The sequence below is a fragment of the Haematobia irritans genome, chromosome 3 (assembly GCF_050003625.1).
Source record: "Haematobia irritans isolate KBUSLIRL chromosome 3, ASM5000362v1, whole genome shotgun sequence".
NCBI lineage: Eukaryota > Metazoa > Arthropoda > Insecta > Diptera > Muscidae > Haematobia > Haematobia irritans.
This window is the reverse complement of record NC_134399.1, coordinates 60,516,300-60,535,064: the sequence shown is the minus strand read 5'-3', so window position 1 is coordinate 60,535,064 and position 18,765 is coordinate 60,516,300. Positions and strand designations below refer to the sequence as shown.

The 18,765-nt window shown below is 32.4% G+C and overlaps 1 protein-coding gene and 1 long non-coding RNA gene across 3 annotated transcripts in view; both read left to right on the top strand.

Annotated features, from left to right (window-relative positions):
• Window positions 1–18,765, top strand: part of kat80 (katanin p80) — a 94,292-nt gene that overhangs the window by 36,935 nt on the left and 38,592 nt on the right. The window lies entirely within an intron of this gene.
• Window positions 16,697–17,516, top strand: LOC142228430 (uncharacterized). The gene is made up of 2 exons (XR_012720164.1): window positions 16,697–16,803; window positions 16,918–17,516. It is a non-coding gene; the product is annotated as an uncharacterized LOC142228430 (long non-coding RNA).

The following is an 18,765-nucleotide window of genomic DNA, read 5'->3' as shown; positions in this document are numbered from 1 at the left end:
ATTTCGTTTGGCAGGAAAGAATTATATTTTGCGTGTATAATTAAAAATGATTGATAATAACAATTCATCGAATATTTGCTACAATAAGCGTCCAAAATCTAATAAGCCTTAATCCTGCTGCAATCGACAAAAAAATGATCTAGTATGATTACCCCAAACATGTTTCAAGAGCAAAATGTTATTTTTGAAATGAGAACATGGAACATTTTTGTAGCAAAAATTTAGTTTTCTCGGCAATCATATACATGGTTGCTGAAATCGAGATAACATGATTGCGACAAACATGTTACATGTTCACCGCTATTATTTATTTAAATTTTTGGTGAATTTCTTGTGTGGAGGGTATGTAATATTCAGCATGACCGAACTTTCGGCTGTATATTCTTCTTATCTTTACGAAGTTTTGTTTTTTCTTCCAACATTTCTATTTCGCAGATTCGCATTTCGGTGATTCATACGATATCGCATATCACCTCGTATCGTATGATGTTTTTATTGTTTTGTCGTCTTTCGAATGGAGGTATAAATTTAGTTGTTTATTTATAATTTTTTGAAAATAAAACATTTCGTTTCCATTGAACTTTGCAAACATTCATCGCCATAAAGGGAAGTATAGTGTGAAGGGTCCTCTAGCGGAATTGGGGATAGAAAATAGATTTGCACAATTGAATTGTTCGAACAAGTTTTAAATGAAAATCCAAACACAAATGATAACGAATGAAATGTATCTATAGACATCCTATTGTGATAGGGAGTTTTACATTGCTATGGGTATTTTTTTTATTGGAGTAACAAATTTGTTTGGCATGATCTACTTGTACAACTTGAGAAAATTACGGTCGTTCTTCGTAAATTTAATGCATGAAATAAACGAAGCTTATTATGGTATAAAGCAGCGCAAATGGAAACGGAAAGAAGTTCCACTTGAAGAGGGGTGAGGAGGGGGACGGTCAGTTGTGAGCTGCACATGTAAAAAAAAATATATTATATTCTCGAAACGTTTTATTAAAATTGAGCCAATAAAACAAATTCGTTGATATAACAAAATGTCCAATAACGAAACGTTTCATACTATGAATGAATATATCATTGCCTGAGGTTAGGTTAGGTTAGGTGGCAGCCCGATGTATCAGGCTCACTTAGACTATTCAGTCCATTGTGTTACCACATTGGTGAACTTCTCTCTTATCACTGAGTGCTGCCCGATTCCATGTTAAGCTCAATGACAAGGGACCTCCTTTTTATAGCCGAGTCCGAACGGTGTTCCACATTGCAGTGAAACCACTTAGAGAAGCTTTGAAACCCTCAGAAATGTTACCAGCATTACTGAGGTCGCATAATCCACCGCTACAACATTTTTTGGTGTTCGGTCGAAGCAGGAATCGAACCCACGACCTTGTGTGTGCAAGGCGGGCATGCTAACCATTGCACCAAGGTGGCTCCCTATCATTACCTTATTAAACATTTTTCGTTGTATCAATGACATGAAATTCATTGACTCGAATTTAATTAATTTTTTTTGTGTGTGGTGCCTTCTCATAGTGAAACAGAACTTGTTGCTTCAACAATTGGATCAGATAGTCAATGTGGATTACATTTTGAGAATTCCTGAAAAATGTGGCCAGATGTGGCCAGATGCAGTAAACTGCATCGACTGTTTATTGATCTCCGGAATGTACAAGTAAATCCATTTCGATCGATGTCTACTTCGTAGGACATAATGGACATTCATGCAAAAACTATACCTAATATTATTTCGGAATTTTTTTTGTACTTTTTTCTCACATTTCGACAGATATAATAGGCCAAATAGCGGTTATTTTCGTAAGGCCGTTTGGTCACAATTCAAGAATCAAATTTTCAAAACAAACGCATATATGTTATCAGTTTTGTCATTTCAGCCTACGGGGCATACATGGATAAAATTAAAAATTTTACTTCCGCGGGGTTTTGAACCTGTGTCAGTTGACTTTTTCACTTCCATGGTTTTTTGAGAAGAGTTTGCAAATTGCAAAAAAATATTCATTTATACAAAAATATCTGCCGAAAATATCAAGTGCTTCGAAAAGCTCCACGTTGACCACACTGTTCGTAGTCAATTGAATTTTGTATTTGCAACCCTATTGCAACAGCCTCATCCAAATGAAACTTATATACAAATGCAATGATTTTAAATATTTGTCTATTTGATTTTTATTTCTGTTTGTGTTAATTTTTATTTATTTTTATTTTTTTTGCTTTATTTTCTTAACACAATTATTCTCAGCCATTGGTAAGTGGTGGTATGTGAGAGCTGTGAGCGTATATTTGCAGTGAGTGTGGGAGAATCGACGACTATCGTCGGCGTCACGTCGATTCCTCTATAATTTTGTTTCGAATTTTTATTCACAAACCAAACGAATTTGAAGCAAAGTACAATAACAACATTTGCATAATTTCTTTGCCCGCTATGTTTTCTGTTGCTGTTGTTGGCGACTGTTACAACAAACTAGGTTAATTTGTGCCATCTAAACGAGTCGCGACGGGGCGTGATACGCGGTAGAAGAGTTGTGGAGGAGGAGATTGAATGCTCTGTCTTTCGGTCGATGTTCTTTCTTTCTTTTCTTGTGTAAACATTAAAAACAAACTTGTTTTTTATCGCATTTTAATTATCATTATTTTCTACTGTGTTAATAAAATTTCTTTTTTCCTCATAAGCTTTTTCCGTTTTTGGTTGCTATATCATTTCAAGAAATTCATAATTTCCGTTTGTGTTCGCTCAGGTATTTTTTGCAATATTTCTCAAAATTGAAAAGCATTTGTCAAAAAAATGTTGATCATTCTTTTTGGGTTTATGACGAGACATTTTGGAAATTTGGTTTTGGTAAAAAAATAATAAAGCCTTGAAAAATGCTTCAACAATTCAATTTTAAACTATTAACAAGCACGCATATGCTCGGGGCACACATTTATTGATTATAAATTATGTCATGTGTGAAAAGAAAAACTCAGATTTTGATTTACTTCAAATATGTCATTTCAGCAAGTATTCCTAACAAATTGCAATGGCCTTGAAGTGGAAATATTCCATAAAGGGTTAAAAGCCTGTTCGATTTTATTAACAAGTTTTAATTATAATGGACTATATATGACATAGTATTTCCATACACGTAGAGAAGAAACATGCTTGTCATTCGAAGAGCAAAATAATATGATAGGAGCTATTCTTACGGCAATCATGTAATATTTTCAACTGCAACCATATTTGCTCAGTGAACATGGTTCTAAGAAAAATAAAATTGTCCTAATCTAAAATGTTATTATATTGATAAAAAGAATTTTGTTTGAGTCAAAAGACAATAGTTACGATCTAAAATGTTATGGTATTCGCCAAAAACGTTTTTCTTCCAGTTAAAAGAACATCGGCACAACCCAAAATGTTTTGATCTTTATAAAATTTTTTTTTCGTCGTCAAAACAAATAAAACACAAAATGAACTTTATTTACTTGTTTTTATTTATCTATAAACTAATTCATTGTTTATTTGTATTTATAATGACCCAAACACATTTTGCAATATCCGTTTTTACCATACCGGATAGAGGAATAATAGATCGATCTTTCACATATACATCTAGATGCCCATCTTTTTCTATTTGGCCACGGTGAGGGCACCATCGTATCGGTTAGGTTAGGTGGCAGCCCGATGTATCAGGCTCACTTAGACTATTCAGTCCATTGTGATACCACATTGGTGAACTTCTCTCTTATCACTGAGTGCTGCCCGATTCCATGTTAAGCTCAATGACAAGGGACCTCATTTTTATAGCCGAGTCCAAACGGCGTTCCACATTGCAGTGAAACCACTTAGAGAAGCTTTGAAACCCTCAGAAATGTCACCAGCATTACTGAGGTGGGATAATCCACCGCTGAAAAACTTTCTGTGGAGGATTATCGCATCGATTGTCGCACTGAACAAAATATTGTCGTGGGACCAAAGATTTCATGTCCCTAAAATATGAATGCGAATTTTGCTTAGCATAGAGACGCATTTCTTTGATATAAAGTTTTTATACCCTCCATCATAGGATGGGGGTATATTAACTTTGTCATTCCGTTTGTAACACATCGAAATATTGCTCTAAGACCCCATAAAGTATATATATTCTGGGTCGTGGTGAAATTCTGAGTCGATCTGAGCATGTCCGTCCGTCCGTCTGTTGAAATCACGCTAACTTCCGAACGAAACAAGCTATCAACTTGAAACTTGGCACAAGTAGTTGTTATCGATGTAGGTCGGATGGTATTGAAAATGGGCAATATCGGTCCACTTTTACGTATAGCCCCCATATAAAGGGACCCTCTGATTTGGCTTGTGGCATATTTCATCCGATCCGGCTGAAATTTGGTACATGGTGTTGGTATATGGTCTCTAATAACCATGCAAAAATTGGTCCACATCGGTCCATAATTATATATAGCCCCCATATAAACCGATCCCCAGATTTGGCTTGCGGAGCCTAAAAGAGAAGCAAATTTCATCCCATCCAGCTGAAATTTGGTACATGATGTTGGTATATGGTCTCTAACAACCATGCAAAAATTGGTCTATATCGGTCCTTAATTATATATAGCCCCCATATAAACCGATCCCCAGATTTGGCTTATGGAGCCTCTAACAGAAGCATATTTCATCCGATCCGGCTGAAATTTGGTACATGATGTTGGTATATGGTCTCTAATAACCATGCAAAAAATTGGTCCACATCGGTCCATAATTATATATAGCCCCCATATAAACCGATCCCAGATTTGGCTTGCGGAGCCTAAAAGAGAAGCAAATTTCATCCGATCCGGCTGAAATTTGGTACATGGTGTTGGTATATGGTCTTTAACAACCATGCAAAAATTGGTCCATATCGGTCCATAATTATATATAGCTCCCATATAAACCGATCCCCAGATTTTGCTTGCGGAGCCACAAAGAGAAGAAAATTTCATCCGATCCGGCTGAAATTTGGTACATGATGTTGGTATATGGTCTCTAACAACCATGCAAAAATTGGTCCATATCGGTCCTTAATTATATATAGCCCCCATATAAACCGATCCCCAAATTTGGCTTGTGGAGCCTCTAAGAGAAGCATATTTCATCCGATCCGGCTGAAATTTGGCACATGGTGTTGGTATATGGTCTCTAACAACCATGCAAAAATTGGTCCACATCGGTTCATAATTATATATAGCCCCCATATAAACCGATCCCCAGATTTGGCTTGCGAAGTCTCCAAGAGAAGCAAATTTCATCCAAGCCGGTTGTAATTTGGAACATGGTGTTAGTATATGATCTTTAACAACCGTGCCAGAATTGGTCCATATCGGTCCATAATTATATATAGACCCCATATAAAACGTTCTCCAGATTTGACCTCCGGAGCCTTTTGGAGGAGCAGAATTCATCCGGTTCAAATTAGGAACGTGGTGTTAGTATATGGTCGCTAACAACCATACCAAAATTGGTCCAATCACTCAATCGGTTCATAATCATGGTTGCCACTAGAGCCAAAAATAATCTACCAAAATTTTATTTCTATAGAAAATTTTGTCAAAATTTTATTTCTATAGACAATTTTGTCAAAATTTTATTTCTGTAGAAAATTTTGTCAAAATTCTATGTCTATTTTGTCAAACTGAATTATATACGTATTGGATCGATCTTTTTTGATTTAATATATACCTCGTATGGACTTACATAAAATTTATAAGATGGTGTTAGGAGGTTTTAAGATACCTTGCCGTCGGCGAGCGTTACCGCAACTTAAGTAATTCGATTGTGGATGGCAGTGTTTAGAAGAAGTTTCTACGCAATCCATGATGGAGGGTACATAAGCTTCGGCCTGGCCGAACTTACGGCCGTATACACTTGTTTTTCCTTGCCCAAAGGCGATAAACTTCAATGAAGTCGCTTTGTCCTTATAATTAATTCGACTTAAAAATGGGTATCGTAACATGAAAGAAAAAAATTTTTTGGAGTAAGGTTAACTTGACTTAATAATTCAGAAAAATTCTATAAAATTAATTAAATTGTCTTTAAATTTTTTGTATTTTTGCATCTTGACTACATTAACAAAATATTTACGTGTACTTTTAGGATGCTTAATTTACAAAATATTAAGTATAAATTTCTTTAAAATAATGAAATTTTAATTAAAATAAAGTTTATAATCTTTGCTTAAAATATTTAATCTTTAGATTTAAGACCGCTTCAAATATAGGGTAAGATTTATTTTGAGGATTTAGTATCTTTGGTTTAAAGTTTTTTTTTTTTTTGGGAATTAGGAAAACATTTTTTACTTTGAACACTGAAAAAACAGTGAACCCATCAGATTTTTTTAGAAAATTTTAACTAAATTGTATTACAAACGACGACATCACGCAGATATCATAAATCTTTTCGACAAATTCGATAAAACTTATTAGTTATTATTAATTATTTCACTTGTTAAAGAAAATTTTTTAGTTTGAAGGAAAAAATTGGAGTCTAAAATGGCAAGAATGTTTTTAGTGTCACACGAAGTTCAAGACGGTCGCATTTTTAGTAAAATTTACAAATTTAAAGAAATAATGAACTATTTTGTGAGAAGTACGAATTTAGCAAATCTTTATGCTTCATTTGTGTATAATTTTGTCTTGTTTTTTAAGTTCCTTTGACTAACGTACGCAAAAAATATTAGAGTGGAGTAAACTTTCTCCAAACATAATAATCCATGAACTGAAATAAAGTTAAATTGGCTTTAGTGAAAAAGAGGGTTCACATTTTTTGAGTGAAGTATCCGTTATAATTTGGATTTATTAACTGACAATTGTTTTTACGTGAATAGCTTTATTAATATACCACGAAAAGAGGATGAAAATTCGTTAAATTTAATCTCTATCCTAATTTTAATTTTATTGATCCTAGATTTAAAGCCACACAAGTCGCTAAAAACTTCTTTACTTTAAAGAAGACGCATCTTTAGCTCGGAATCAATACCAAAATCCTTACGGAAAGGTCAAAATCTTTGGACAAATTTTTGTTGAGTGTTCAAAGCAAAAAAGTGTTCAAAAAATAGGTCATGTTTTTCAACAGTTTATTTTAAATATGATTTTGCTTAGGTTAGGTTGGGTTAAAGTGGCAGCCCTATTAAGTTTCTGGCTCACTTAGACTATTCAGTCCATTGTGATACCACATTAGCTAAAAATGCCTATTACATATGGGCACTTCTAGTTGTAACCGCTGAACCTTCTCGATTATTTTCTTCTGTTGAACCAACCAGATTGTTCCAAAAACATTAGCAGACTGCTTACGTTAACGCTTTCCAGGTCCGCCAGTAATCTAAAGCTATATGCCTCTAAAATTTGCTTATGCCTTACACAAAATGCATGACGCTCACACAAGAGGTTTTTGATTCCTTTTATTCCGAATCATGATAGCTCATACTTCGCACCAATAGTTTTTGCAAAATCGCGTATCAGGCAGCGACCCGTTATAGCAGATATCAGGAGTGATATCTGACGTCTCGAGCGCACTAGCATATCCAGTGTGCGGTTTAAATTTAAATGGGCCATATTTGCTCGGTGTCGTTACAACCCTTGCAATTCTCCCATCGTACATTTGCCATCCAATTTGGAGCCATTGAAACATAGCATAATTTCTACTGGAAGTCGAGTCTGAATTTGGAAATTAAAGTTGAGGTTGTAATACGTTTTTGAAGGACTTTGATATCAAGTACGCAAAACCGAAATTTAAAAGAGAATTGTGTCTTAAAAGTATCCTTACTTGAATTCTCCGCTTCTTTGGTTCGGAATCAATACCAAAATATTAGAGTAAAGGCAAAATATTTGAAACCTGATATGCTGGTTTTCAGTGGGGTTTTGTTAAAAGTCTCATTTTCGGTGGACCGATAAAACCGGTGTTTTCAAGGCCTCAACAGCCGGCTTTCGTTTGTGTTGGGAATTAGATCTGGATATATTAATAAACTGCAATAAAGAAACTCTAAATAGATGCAACGTATGAAATATAAATTAAATAGTTACTTTTGCGAATATTTCATAGATTTTCTTAAATTTTTATAAATGAAATGAATAAAAACTATGAAGAATTTAGAAGAAAAACATTCCTTAAAAAAAGTTAAAATTTCGAATTTTAATGAAATTGTTCTTTATTTTAAAAACAATTATTTTAACAGAATGTTTAGATCACTTTGCGAAGAGAATTCTTTCGGTGCGGTGCAGTTTATGCGCCTATGATTAAAATTTTTGTGAAAGAATACTGTGGAGACCCATTGGTGTGCTTCACTTTCTGTAAAGACTCCATTTGCCTAAAATTTCGTGTGGGCGGCATGATTTTACTGCGTGTACACTTTTATATAGTAAACCGAAATGTCTAAAGAGATTTCGTCAAAAGATTTTATTTTTTTTTTGTACGAAGTTCTTAACAAGCATAAAATATCGAATTTTATAATTCTCTACTAACAGTTGTTGTGAATTCAAAAATAAATAATAATATTATTAATTAGTTAATGACTTGTTTCCGTTTTCACATTATAATAATTTTCTGGTTTAACTTTTGCATTAGCATTTAAATCACATCATGCTATCATTTAGTGGTGTATAAAAATTTTAAAAATAACCTATATACTACTGTGGACAAAAATTAGTAGGTAATTAAAATTTCGCACGTAGGAAATTTGTCTTTATTTATTGGATCCCTTTGTACCGGATCTTACATTAGCTGAAATATTTGTATCTGACCATATCCGATACTAGAGCCAAGTTCCGCGCAGACGAAGGAATTCAATTTAATGACAAATAATTCAACTATATTTTCTTTATATTTCCAATGTGAACTTTAAGTTTAATTATAATTATTAGTTTATATTAATTCCAAATTATTGCATACAAAACAAATTGCGGTCAAATAACAACATTTTAAAACTTCCGATCTATATGCTCTGTTTGGTTTCGTATACAGATAAGCTTCTGTGACATCAGCTGCTTCTTCCGATAAGGCATTATTTTTTTTTTTAATTTTGGCATATGCGATTGCCAAAAAGAACAACTTTGCCAAATGTTGCTTTTATTTTTTGAAGAACGAATGCTTCATTCACTGCCCTCATATTGCGATAAATTATTTAAATAAAAATGAAAACAAACATTTTGGCTCTTAATTATAGATATTACGCCATTTGTTTTTATAGCCTTTTTTGAGAAGATTATTTAATTCAAGTTTTTTTTTAACGATTCACTTTCCATTTTTCAAAATAAACAATAAAACGAATTAGATGACCAACCATATATAATGATTTTTTATTGAATTATCATTAATCTATTAAAGATATACTTACACTGAAAAAAAATATTGTCGTGAGGTCAAAGATTTCATGTCTTTAAAATACGAATACAAATTTTGCTTAGCATAGAAGACGCATTTCTCTAAAATAATGTTATTTTCCTTGTCCAAAAGTCGATAAACTTTTCAATGAAGTCGTATTGTCCTTATAATTAAGTGATTTGACTTAAAAATGGGTATCTTAACATGAAAGAAAAAATTTATAGGCAAAGGTCAACTTGACTTTAATAATTCAGAAAAATTCTTTAAATTTAATGAAATTGTCTTTAAATTTATTGTCTTTTTGCATCTTGACTACAAAGCAAAAAATCGTTCAAATATAGGACATGTTTTTCAAAACTTTATTTTAAAGAAGTTTTTTACTTCAAACATAGCATAATTTCTACTGGAAGTCGAGTCCTAATTTGCAAAATAAAGTTTCCGTTAACTCGTTTTTAAATGACTTTTATAGCATATGAAGAAAAAAAGCTGAGAAAGCGCAAAATTAAAATTTGCTTCCTAGAAGCAAGTACACAAAACCTAAATTTAAAAGAGAATTGTGTCTTAAAAGTATCCTTACTTGTATTCTCCGCTTCTTTGGCTCGGAATCAATACCAAATTTTTTAAAGTAAAGACAAAATCTTTGGAACCGAGTATGCTTTTTTTTCAGTGTACGCATAAAATACTGTAACAAAAACGAGTACAATTGAACATTCCTAATAAGATTTTACGAACCCGTACACATCTGGTTAAAAATGAATTCATGTAGAAATATTTTGAAAATTTTCTATTAAAGCAGTTCATGTTATTAAAACAAACTATTATATCATGTTTAGATTTTGATTTAGGACTGGCTATAAAAATAGGACTGGCTATACAAATGAGGTCCCTTGCCATTGAGTTAAACATAGAATCGGGCAGCACTCATGAAATTTGATGCCGTGTTTTACTACACCGAAAGAATTCTCTTCGTTAGTTTTACGAGAAGTTCTTCATTGACTAATCTTCGTAAATTCTTCATTAAAACAACACACAAAAAAGTGTACCCTATATTTCACTAAAGCGGATTTAGTTCTACACAGAAAAATCCGTAGTTAAACTAACGCAAAAGTTAACTTATTTTTATTGGAACAAAATTATTTGCTTGTAGTTAAATTTTATTATTTTTATCGAATTTTTCCACAGCTTAATGAAATCTTACTTTATTTAAGTATGTCTCAAAAATTTTATGAACTAAACGAGAGTATAAAGTTCAATGACCGTACACATAAGTTCAATTTGAACTAAAACAAATGATAATTTTCGTACGATTCCCAAAAATAGTAAGAATGAACTACAGTATAGTTAAAATGGTCATGATTTGGCGCCAATCATTTTCTTCTTTACTTTTAGTTAAATTTTTCTTCTATGAGATTATGTAATTTCGTGAACTGCAGTTAAAAAGTACAACAGGGCGTTAAAATTTCCTGGTTTTAACAACGCTTTGAGGAAATCCTAAAATGTGGAATAAAATTTAGTTCAATTTTCGTTCGTGGTAGTTCATTCTTCCTATAAAACAGTTCACTTTTTTCGGTGTATTTTAGTTTATGGAATTATTACGTTTAAGATAGTTTCCATGACTTTATTAATTGTTTGCGTACGTTAGTTCAATTAACAAAAACAGAGGAAAAAATTATACACAAATGAAGCATAAATATTAATTAAATTCGTGTCTCCCACAAAATAGTTGAATATTTCTGAAAATTTGTAAATTTTACCAATAATGCGCACCTCTTGAACTTCGTATGGCACTAAAGACATTTTTGCAATTTTGAACTCCATTTTTTTCCTTCAAACTACGATTTTTTTCTAATAAGCGAAAACCAAAAATATTTTTGTCTCAAAAATTTTCTTGAATTTGTGAAATCGGCGTGACATCCCAACAAAAAAGTGTCGCCAAAAAGTAGTGAAAATGTTCTTTTTGGATCCGGAAGTGGCACAAAATTGGCGCAGAAGCGATGAATTTAACATGGGCTTGACGGATGTCCACCAATATGCATCGCTTCTTTAGATGTGATCCAAATTCAGTGTTTTGCACGTGAATTAAGAAATTTTTTGATATTTTGATAAATATTTTTTAAATTTTTTTATGATTTTTAATGCATTCATGATTTTGATTTTTATGCATTAAGACCTCAAAAATTTTTATATTTTTTTAAAAATTCGCATTTTTTCTAGATTGCATTTAGCATTTTTAAATAAATTGTTCCATTTTATTCTCTCTTACTGCGTTTATAAACTATTTAAAACAAAAAAGTTTAAATTACCTATTAAAAATATGAAAAAAGCGACTTATAAAAAGATGATTGAAATGAACTTCCTGTACAGTTAAAATAAAGAACATCTTTGGGAGGGCATTTTTGGAAGAGCTTTTAATGCTATGCCTTTAGAAGAACTTCCAATTTGTTTTGCTGCACACAAAAAAAATTTTTTTGATTTCAATCACGAAAATCGCGGATTCAATCATTTTTTTAATTGAAATGTCTTCAATCACGAAAATGATAGTATCAATCACCCATTTTGATTGAAAACCAACACGATTTTTAATTAAAAATTTAATTGACTTTTGTCACGGAATCAATTAATTGTGTGATTGAATCAATTAAAAACGTGATTGATTTTTAACATAAAATTCAATCACAGTTTTAATTGAATCAATTAAAATTTTAATTAATTTCGCGACAAAAATCAATCAACTATTTGATTCATTCAATTAAATAATTAATTGAAATTGGCTATAAATTTCGATCAACAAATTTATATATTGCGACCCCAAAATCGTATTTAGTTTTATTTGAAATAAAAGAAAATGTGTGTTTCTCATAAAACATATTTAATATTTTATTATTTTTTGAATTATGCAATAGACAAATAAATTTGGTTCTTGTCATTTGTGTTTTGTTCTAACATAACTTACAAATACAATTACTATCAATAACAACTATAGGGTGAAAAAATAAATGCCTATATGCAAAACAATTTATTGACAGTTTATCGAATGAATTTGTATGGCAAAAGTAGGCTTGAGGTTTTCTTTAACTTTTTTGCATATGGGGGAAATTATATAAATCACTATCTTCCTTATAATAATAACCATGTTAGCATATTCCATCTAATATGTAGATGCGCCTAGATTTCCAATAAATCAGCAGCCTTAGTTTTTCTGAAAGTAAACAAAATAATTCGAATTTAATTTTGTTCAATTAAAAGTTAATTTTGTTAAACATTACCTGCATAGAATATCAAGTTCAATTCTTAGTTCCAGGTTGCAGATTTATAATCTTCTTTTGCAGTGGTAGTCTTTTAGCATAAAAAGGAGCTCGGTAATTTAATTTTAGTAACAATTCCTTTCCAAAATTTCCACACATTGAAATCGTCTATTAAAATTTGAACCACTCAAAGACAAAAATAATGGGAAAGCAATGTAATATTTGGTATTATATTGATGATACTTTGCAAATTCTGGAAATAGGAAAAATATAAATGGAAAATACATATTTTTATTATTTTCGGATATTTTTCATTTTTTTTAATCCAAAAGAAAGAACTTTTTTACAATTACATAATTCAGCTCATTAGTTTACATATCAGATATACTGCTCTCTATTTGGGTTCAAACTGAAAAAGGCAGGTAAAACAAAAATGCAATTTAATGCCAACGCCACTTCGCAACTTCAAGGTGAATCTTCCAACAAACCCATACCACTCTTGGTTTTAAGAACTAGGAGTGAAAAAAATTTATAATTTTAAGAGATTAATACGGTACCCACTTTTTTATTGCAAACATATTCTTATATATTATAATTGATAAAATGAGGGATTTGATTGGATTGATTGGTAAATTTCACGAAATAAAATTGGTCACTAAAAGAAATGAATAAAAAAATATATTATTTTAGTCCGTTTAATGTAAACAGGCTTCAATGGAAAACGGTATTCACATTTCACAATTTCTTACCTTCAATAAACGTAGATTGTTTTCCATTTTTACAATACCACAAAACACAAACAAAGGTAATTTCAAATGCATTTTCTCATATATTTTTTTCAAACCTTTACCACGTGGCCGTTTGTTGTTGCACACTTTATTTATTTCAACCCTTTGCTATGATTTGTTGTTGCGTTCAAAATATTTATGCACACATTTTGAATGCAGCAGACAGAATGTCGCCAATCATGTTTTTCAATTTACGCGAAAAACAAAAACCCAACCGTTCGTTACGAGTTACTTCCACAGACTGATCTCTCCATCATACATTGTTGAATAAATACCCATTCTCTTGTTCTCTTTTCGCTCTTTCCATTGCTCAAAATTATTCAATTTCAATCACAAAGGTGATTGGATCAATCACATGTGTAATTGGAAACGGGAAAATTTTCAATCACGTTTGTAATTCAAAATTATTTCCGAATTGATTAACAAATTGATTGAATCAATTAATATTTTAATTGGAAACGTAACAAATATCAATCATTTTTTTAATTGGTTTTTATTCGGATTTGATTAAATAATTAATTGAATCAATTAACATATTAATTGAATCCGTTTCCAAATTCAGTTAAGTGTTTAATTGAAAAAATTTTGGTGATAATTTTTTGTGTGTGGGATCTGCATTTCTAATACAGTGTAGTTAAAATTTTCTAAAATTAGTCTATTTATTTTTAATGAACTAAAATTTTCTTTTCTGGTGGATTCACAGTTTTTTCAGTGAACGAAGTTTGCATTAATTTTAAAAAATTATGTGAAGAATTTTATACGACGTGTCTATGAAATATTCCATATTAACTTTTCTTCGCAAAAAGTTCGTACTTTTTACAAAACTTTTTTTATGAATATTTTACGAAACATGAATGTCTATGGTATTGAGCATGCTAACCTTTAAACCACTGACTCATTCTAAGACATGGTATTGCTACTACCCTTTGTTAGAAATTTTGATGTTAAGATTTGTGTCCTAATTTTATGTACATCAAATTTTTATAAACAATTATTAAATGCTGTGAAACATAAGAATATCAATTCGTTTTATTTTCGGATAAAAGCAGCGCATATAAAAGATTTTATAAAGCTTAAGGTTTAATTCTTTACCATAGAATATGATGAACTGCCATGCTTATTCAATTTCAGCTAAAGGCCATATTTAGTTATGGCTATTGTGTTTTCCCCTCTTTGTGTTATTCCATAACCATGGAAAAATAAGATTTTTCATAATAAATTAAATGTTATTGTTATCAAAAGATTTAAATTTACGTAGTTTTTATCATTCATTTGTAGTTTCTATTGCCTAAACAAAGCCAAGCGGATTTATCCATCAGTTTGTCAAAGTCTGGTGAACAATTATTTGCAATCTATACAAACGCCTAAAGAAAAATAATAATAAAAATATCACACATACATAATTAGTTTTATTATTGCTTTTACTTTCTTCAAAGTTGAAGGAAATACACATAAAAATACATGTGCGCTGGTCATTGCACATTGAGCAGACCAAAGCCGTGGTGCCATCAAATCTTATTCAATTCAAAATATTTGAGGTTTTTGTGTATGTGTTTGCCACCAAAAAGATACGAGGGTCAATGTTGGTTGATTCGGGAATAAAATTTATGGAAACAATTTGATTTTATTTTTCTACTATGAATGTAGGATAGCTGACACGAAGTGTTACCAAATATTGATTCTTGGTTCAAATCACAAAAATATCCTTAGCACACTGAAAACAAAGCATGCCCAGTTCCAGAGCATGTCCAGTTCCAGAGTTCCAGTGATTTTGTCTTTACACTAATGATTTTGGTATTGATTCTGAGCCAAAGAAGCGCCGAATTGAAATAACGATACATGAAAGACACAATTCTCTTTTAACAGGTTAGCTGATAAGTCCCCGGTCTGACACATATATGGCGTCGCTAGTATTAAATGCATATTATTTTTATATAGTACCAACCTTCAAATGATTCGAGTCAAAATTTGACGCCTGTAAGTCAATTAGTTTGTGAGATAGAGCGTCTTTTGTGAAGCAACTTTTGTTATTGTGAAAAAAATGGAAAAAAAAAGGAATTTAGTGTTTTGATAAAATACTGTTTTCTGAATGAAAAAATACGGTGGAAGCAAAAGCTTGGCTTGATAATGAGTTTCCGGACTCTGCCCCAGGGAAATCAACAATAATTGATTGGTATGCAAAATTCAAGCGTGGTGAAATGAGCACGGAGGACGGTGAACGCAGTCGACGCCCGAAAGAAGTGGTTACCGACGAAAACATCAAAAAAATCTACAAAATGATTTTGAATGACCGTAAAATGAAGTTGATCGATATAGCAGAGGCCTTAAAGATATCAACGGAACGTGTTGGTCATATCATTCATCAATATTTGGATATGCGGAAGCTCTGTGCAAAATGGGTTCCGCGCGAGCTCACATTTGACCAAAAACAACAACGTGTTGATGATTCTGAGCGGTGTTTGCAGCTGTTAACTCGTAATACAACCGAGTTTTTCCGTCGATATGTGACAATGGAAGAAACATGGCTCCATCACTACACTCCTGAGTCCAATCGAAAGTCGGCTGAGTGGACAGCGACCGATGAACCGTCTCCGAAGCGTGGAAAGACTCAAAAGTCCGCTGGCAAAATAATGGCCTTTGTTTTTTTGGGATGCGCATGGAATAATCGATTATCTTGAGAAGGGAAAAACCATCAACAGTGACTATTATATGGCGTTATTGAAGCGTTTGAAGGTCGAAATCGCGGCAAAACGACCCCATATGAAGAAGAAAAAAGTGTTGTTCCACCAAGACAACGCACCGTGCCACAAGTCATTGAGAACGATGGCAAAAATTCATGAATTGGGTTTCGAATTGCTTCCCCACCCACCGTATTCTCCAGATCTGACCCTCAGCGAATTTTTCTTGTTCTCAGACCTCAAAAGGATGCTCGCAGGGAAAAAATTTGGCTACAATGAAGAGACCTATTTTGAGGCAAAACCGAAGTAGTACTACCAAAATGGTATCAAAAAATTGGAAGGTCGTTATAATCGTTGTATCGCTCTTGAAGGGAACTATGTTGAATAATAAAAACGAATTTTGACTTATCAGCCAACCTGTTATAAGCATCCATCGATTTAATTTCTTCATCTATAGCATTTAACAATTCTGTTTTATCAATGCTCATTAGAATATCTGCATAAGTTTCTGAATGCTTACTAACAATACAATCAACTACATCTGCGTTACAACTCGCAAAATAATCAGTAAAAGTTTGGCATAAGGCCTCTAGCAGCACTTCTTCATAAGCCAGTTGATGTATCATCATTTTTGTTGAAATAGAATTGTTTTTTTAGTTACCCTTTTCAATGAGCAACTTCCCTCGTAACGCTTTTCAAGAAAATGCGTCTGCTATAAATTTACCTATAAAGATAGCAATGTGAGACTAAATTTACGACTGTTTTTTTATTTGTGCGTCTGTTTGTAATTACATACGTACGAAATTAGATGTCTTTTTAGATATTGACAGTCTTAATTTTCCTATTTTTTTAAGGAAACCCATTTGACACGAGTACTTTGCACATTCTCAAATCTATACAAACATTTAAAATATGTACACATCACACATGGATATAAACATACATACGTACATATGTTTGTTCACGAGTGCATATCGCTAAACGAGAAGCGATATGTTTCGGTTATAAAAACAAACAAACATACACAGTTACGAACGTGTATGTACTATTAACAGTCATCTAAACCCTGTGACACGATCAATGTCGAAGTCGTGCAATTGAAGAAGTCATCAACTAGCGAACATTTTCAATTATCGGCACACCACTACTGGATATTGAGGTGGCTGATTATTGTTAATTTGTTTTGCCTCATCATTGTTATCTTTACTACTGATACGTAATTGTTAATAATGGGTGGAAGTACAGCCTGGCGCAATTATTTAACGACAGTACATGGGAAAGTATTTGGGGAATTCAAATTGGAGAGCTATGGAAAACAAAACTAAAGAAAATTCACTCACATAAAAACAAGGAATTGATTGATCCTACAAATTTGGGCCCTTTAGATAATTAAAATTAATTTAGATAATTAAGATAATTAAAAATAAAAATGTTAATGAATATTAATATAAAAGAGTTTATCAATTATTGGAAAATTTGGCAATTGTTCCTTTAATTAGCTAGATTTTTAATAAAGTACGCCTTAAATCAGTTTCAACACGAAGGCAAGGCAGAAAATTTGGCTTTATATCAAAAAGTGACGAAAATGGTTTCAAAATTTTTAAAATGCGTGAATATAAAAGTGGGTACTGGTTCTGATATTTTAGCAAGAAATTTAGCCGTTGCAAATAAAGTGAACGACTAATAATGGCAACAAATTATAGAATTGCATGTAACTTCTATTGACAAAAAAGTCGATGTTCGACTTTTGTATCTTTATGCTGTGGAAGGTGATGTATGTAGAGTATGTTGCGAGAATTAGGACACAATGGAGCACTACCTATGACGCTGCCTGCCTGGGGTAGGCGGAACTTGTGAATGGTACGAAGTTCTTTGAATATCAATTAATTTCGTGATTGAATCAGAAAAAAATTTTGTGTATTGGCATAGGTATACAACTTTTTGACATAAACTAAAGGATGTTTTCCACATAGTGAATTGTTTAACCATTTGTATAAATGGTGCCTAATACTTTCAAATACGTCCCTTATAATTAAGATACCAATAGAATGGGCTGCACTCAATAATACGAGAGAAATATATTAAGACGTTACAAGAGTTTTTTTAAGGGGCGCTCATACTCTTGAGTTTTTGATTTAAACCAATTGATTGAAGGTGGCGAGAGTTTTTTCATAGCATTGGTGTACATTTTGCTCGATCTGCAGAATTCGAGTACAGTGGCGGCCTCGGCAGCTTTTTAATCTCGATGAAAATCAATTTTCGAAAATGCTGATTTTTTCCTCTTGGATATTCCATTTTGTAGCCTGAAAAATTCCGAAAAATTATATTAAGCGCTTTGTAGAGGAAAGAAGGAACAACAAAATAAACCAAATAGCTCTAACAAAACTACACGAACTTGTGTTACGGCCCAATATGTATGTACAAAACCGTGTTACGTCTTAAGAGCATCTGTTCGATGCCGTGAATGTTTGGGTTTGGATCAGTACCCCAGCGGGAAATGGAAGCGACGTGGAATCGATGACGGAAGTGCTGTTCGGGTAGCTATAAGGCCTGGGCGCTGGATTACGTGTTCATTTCAAAATAACATTGGATTGGATTGGAGACCAAGGCCTTGCCTCTCGCTTCTATTCGTATGCCTTCTAGAGGTGGTGTCGTCGATGCCATGTTATCAGGCCTTCATACTAAGTACAAAAATCATGCCT